The sequence below is a fragment of the Gallus gallus genome, chromosome 5 (genome assembly GCF_016699485.2).
Source record: "Gallus gallus isolate bGalGal1 chromosome 5, bGalGal1.mat.broiler.GRCg7b, whole genome shotgun sequence".
NCBI classification, from domain to species: Eukaryota; Metazoa; Chordata; class Aves; order Galliformes; family Phasianidae; genus Gallus; species Gallus gallus.
In genome coordinates, this window is record NC_052536.1 from 25,941,890 (window position 1) to 25,946,650 (window position 4,761).

The 4,761-nt window shown below is 46.1% G+C and overlaps 1 protein-coding gene across 4 annotated transcripts in view; it reads right to left on the reverse strand.

The window, feature by feature from the left end:
* Nucleotides 1-4,741, reverse strand: part of RBM25 (RNA binding motif protein 25) — a 33,794-nt gene extending 29,053 nt beyond the window's left edge. For 2 of the 4 annotated variants that reach the window (NM_001199684.2, XM_015287085.4), the window contains exon 1: nucleotides 4,551-4,741. The gene's annotated coding sequence lies outside the window, so the exon portion shown is untranslated. Of the gene's footprint in view, nucleotides 1-3,995; nucleotides 4,307-4,550 lie in introns of those variants that run through there. The other 2 variants (XM_040700955.2, XM_015287086.4) reach the window with 1 other exon arrangement.
* Between the last annotated feature and the right edge of the window lie 20 nt (nucleotides 4,742-4,761).

Below are 4,761 nucleotides of genomic sequence, written 5' to 3' on the forward strand. Positions count from 1 at the left end.
TGAATTAAAAAATGCTGAAATATACTGAGCTTAATGGACATCTTACACGCACGCAGGCAGAGGGCTTTTTCTTCAAGTTTTTACTGAAATCAAAAGGAAGTCAGCAGACAAGTAATTATTACTACACAGAAGTAACAAAGCAGCAAGCAGAGATCAAATTTAGTCTTTTCAGTCATCTAGTCAGATGTGAAACACAATTGTCTGCAGGGTTTCATTTTACTTGAAGCGCTCTTCTTTTTCCCCAGTATCTGTATGGTTATTTTGACAACAGCTAACAAGCCACTCTGCTGCTGCCTTAAACCCTGCATGATCCACTGCTAGCACCTCTGCTGTGTGGGACACTGAAGATCAACAGCAGATAAACCCTTGGTTCCTTTCCTGCTACTGTATGTAACTACCAACGTGAAACCAGCAGATAGAACAGCTTAGTTCAGATTCCACTGCAAAAACTTTGTGACTCAATGGGAACCAAGATTTAAACTGCTCACTGAAGACATAAGAGTTCCAGATGTGACAATAAAATGTATCCTAATTCTAGTGGCAGCCAAAAGCTGCAATGAAGGGAATCAAACAGCACATTTTTGCTGTAAATACCCGGAGCACAAGAGCTATATATTCTCTTCCAGCACGTAGAGGAGACTTGCATTCATAAAGAACTGCAAGCCATGGCTTGAACATGGAATGAGACTCTAAGCTAGATCCAGGGAGAGCACTGGTAGCAATCTCACTACCTTTAATTTCTCTAGAGACTGACCTAAACCCCACAGGTACAGTGCAGTACCACTGTCCGGTGCACTTTCTGCAGCTATCTTCAAATTTCCTCTAAAACATTAAAATGCTCAAGTAAGGAACTTAAGTCTTGGAATCCTTAAAATCTTATTTGACTTACAGAAGTATGAGCTCGTATAAAGTCAGGTGCATAAAATAACTATGAAGCAGCAGCACTTTATGGGAGACATTAATTTGTATGAATTTGGCAGTGGCCAAAACGATGCAGCTGTAAGAAGAACAGCAAGTATCTGACCTGATAATATTAAAAATTCTGAAATCATCATCACCCAGAATGATGAACCTATGTCAGATTCTAAACGTAGTCAACTTAGGCTACGTCTGCATCAGCAAGGGCACTACAACAGGAGTGAGTCTGCTGGGTTAGATGGAGCTGAGACCCCAGAGCTCCCACTACACTTAGGAAGGTCCAAAAATCTGCAGGTGAAACTGTAAGTTTTCAGTATGCTTTCATACAGAAAGAATCCAGCTCATTCACTGCTACAGTATAAGGTAATACGACAAAGGCTTCCCAAGTGAGGATGACTGTGAGTCAAAAGCACACTCCTGATCTCAATTAACAAAGTAATGTAGCAGCACAATTTATTACATTGGTACAGTTTTTATAAGCTGTATATTAACAATGCCATGGATAGCAAAACATCTGAGCTTACTCTCAGAAGACTCATATCAAATCCTGCCTGGTTCCTTAACTAAGGCAAGCACTACACAAGCACAGCTACATAATGCTCCAGGTTCACCTTTAGTCTAAAAGGAGTTCAGCTGCTTTCATTCAGTGCTCTTCCAGTTACTAAGTCCTGAAGTAACCAAACGTTGACTGCAGTCCACTGCACCAATCTTCTGAAATGCACAGAGTGCAGAAATACCCTCATGGCAGAAAGGTTTGGTAAAACCCTCTGAGACACATTAATTCCGAGTGTTCTGCCTGCAAGGCCTGAGCTCTGCTGGCCAGCCACACACCTGCTCTGAGGCACGCAAAGAAAAGGGCAGGGGACTGGGGCTATGCCAGGCTCCTGTCTGAGGCCACACAGAACTCAGAGGTACCGTGAAATGAGAGTTGCTATCATTCAGGTACTGCTGCCCCATGCAGCACCTTTAATTCCTAAATTTCCCAGTAAGAGAAGAGTAACCACAAGTAGACAGCATTGCAAACATTTTTTTTTTTTTTTAATATAGCATTCTTTTAACATATTTACGGTTTCCTCTATTTTTTTCTGTTAAGGGGGTGAGGAGATATGTCATATGCTGAACACAACTTTATTGAAAGACACCAGCAACTACTGCATTTGGAAGTGGCAGCTGTACCACCTGCTCAGCAGCATCTTAATTCCACCCAGCACACAAATCATCTCCCTGGTGTTTATAACTGTGTGAACACATCGTCACTTCACTGAAAAACCTGCCAAATACTTTCATTGTTACAACTGTCTGCTTCATGGGGAACAACTTCTGAAAACATTTACTGTTCAACTACCAACTAAACAAAGCTAAAATCAACCAAGGAAATCCTGAAGCCGTAAAGCAAAAACAAAATTAACGCACTTTAAGAATAAATACAGTATCGTAACAGCAGCAATAGCAAAGCTGATCCAGCCTGATTTCAGCTCCTCTGATTACAATTTGTTATCAGCTCTTCCCAATACAATCCTTTTGCATCACAAGTAAAAAAACCTTCACACCAAGTCATACCGAGATGTTGCACAGCCCAACCCCTCCAATAAGGGGGCAGGAAACAAAAAACACATTTAAAGAAATTTCAACAAAGTCCAGCTTTGATTATAATCTTAACTTTCAGACGATTAAGAGAGCCGTGACAAAACCCATGCTTATTGCATAACACCGTGCTACGCAGTAACACCCTGAGTCACAAAGGCATTTGATCCCAATGTTTCACTGTAACGCTCCTACACAATTTTTGTTCTATTGCCTACTCCGAGATGCTGCCTGCATGTAGTTTTACAACAAAATATTTTACACATTTTATGCCAGGACAGGTGCAGCTGAGCAGCACAAACGTTTTCAGAAACAGCCAGAGAAAACATACACAACAAACCAGCCTGCTGAAGTCACTTCCACACAGGCTTCTAACATCAGTCCTTAGTGGTACCTGGACTTTTAAGCCGCTCCATGATAAAAAATAACTCCAAAATAAAAATACTCTCTAACACTTTGTCACTCATTGGAAATACTACCTATATTACTGCATCTCAAAAAGGTACATAGGTCCCGAAAAGTAAAGGCTCTTTTCCTTCAAACTATCAGATCCTTTGTGACGAAGCTCAGCACTTTCTTTTAAAGCTTTACAGTTTTCTCCAAAATTACCCTGAGGTGAAGTGATGCATCAGTGGAAAACGTAACAAATACATCAACAGAGAAAACGAACATAGAGATTTTCTAACAATATTTGTCTCCAAACAAAACTAGTACTTGCTTACGCCTGCACACTGGAGAGCTAGAAAGATTTCTGTCCTAAGTTGCAACCCAAATTACTGTAAAATACCAAAAAAAAGGAACTTGCTTACCTGAATCAAAGCCTCAGTCTGAAAGCTCCTTACCAGAGCTAATCACACCATCAGAATAACACCTTGGATTTCATTTTTAATTCTGTCATATTAAGCTCATTCGTATTAGGATCTTGTCAGTAAAATATATGGCCTTCCATCTTAACTTTGCTATTGACTGTTCCCAAAAGACAAACAAGGCTGGGACATTTCTAAATATAAGGGAACATCAAGAGACAGGAGTGAGAAATGTGAATCACTGTTTGCAAAGCAGCTCCTCCACAGGAGAAGGCAGAAACCAGCCAGTGCTTCCCTACCCAAGCTGTTCTGAGCCACCTTTGGTAAATGCTGACGCAATACTAGTAGCAGTGCCTTGCTACTTCACAAACAAATAAATAAATAAATAAAAATAAAGACTCGTCTGCAGTCCTCTCAAGCAGAACAGACCAAGAACCACACAAGTTTAAGATTCTGTTTCCTGCAAGGCCACATAAGATCTGTTGTGATAAAAAAAAAAAAGAACTAGATCTTTTCAGGATGTCACTAGTCTGTATTTTAATAAAGAAACAAAAAGGAGAAACAAACACGAACAGAACAGTCAAACTATTTTCCTTCAGGCAGAAAAAGGTCCTTCCCCATTGAGGAAAAAAAAAAAATAGACATGAAAAAGAACGTGCCTATCCACACGACACAGGTGGTACTCACGGGGCTCAGCCCGATTGTCTCGAGCACAGGCTCACACGTGCCGTGAGATGACCGCCACGAATCGTGCTCGGGACGTTACCCTCCGTGCCGCGACACTGCCGAAAAGCGCTTCCTCGCACGAAGTGGTGCCGACGAATGAAGCCCCAGTGGGCCGGCCCGGCCAAGAGAGGGCCGGGGGCAGCTTCGGGCGCCGCCGCGGGCTCGCTCCCTCTTGGCCTCGCCTCCTCTCGCCTTCCGCCGGGCCGGGCCGTGCCGCGCCGCCGGTCCCCCTGCGGCCGCGGGGGACGGAAGGGCCCGCACGCCTCCGGGGCGGGAGGGGAAACGAAGGGCCCCGCCGTCGCCCCGCGAGCGCCTCCCCGAGGCCGTTCTCGTTCTCTACCTCGGCGCCAGACGCGCGCCGCCTTCCCGCCGAGGAGCGGCCGCGGTCCGAAGAGCAGGGCAGCGCAGCGGCGCGAGCCCGGCCTGGCCCCAGAGGCGCCTCCTCTCAGCGGGCGGCTGAGGCACCGCCGCCACCTTCCCACCCCCTTCCGGCCGCCGCGGCCCCGTGTCGCTCACCCTTCCTTTCTGCGAGACAGGAGCCGCGTCCGGAGCGCCGCCGCGGCCCCTCCGAGATGTGCAGGCTTGGGATGGCGCGGGGGGAAGCCTCTAGGCCGCCAGAGGCCGGGCTGAAGGGCCCGAGGCGCCGCTAGGCCGCGAACACACCGCGCCGAGCCGCCTCCGCCGCGCTGCGCGGGGTCATGTGACCCGCCCCTTCCGGCAGCGGCCC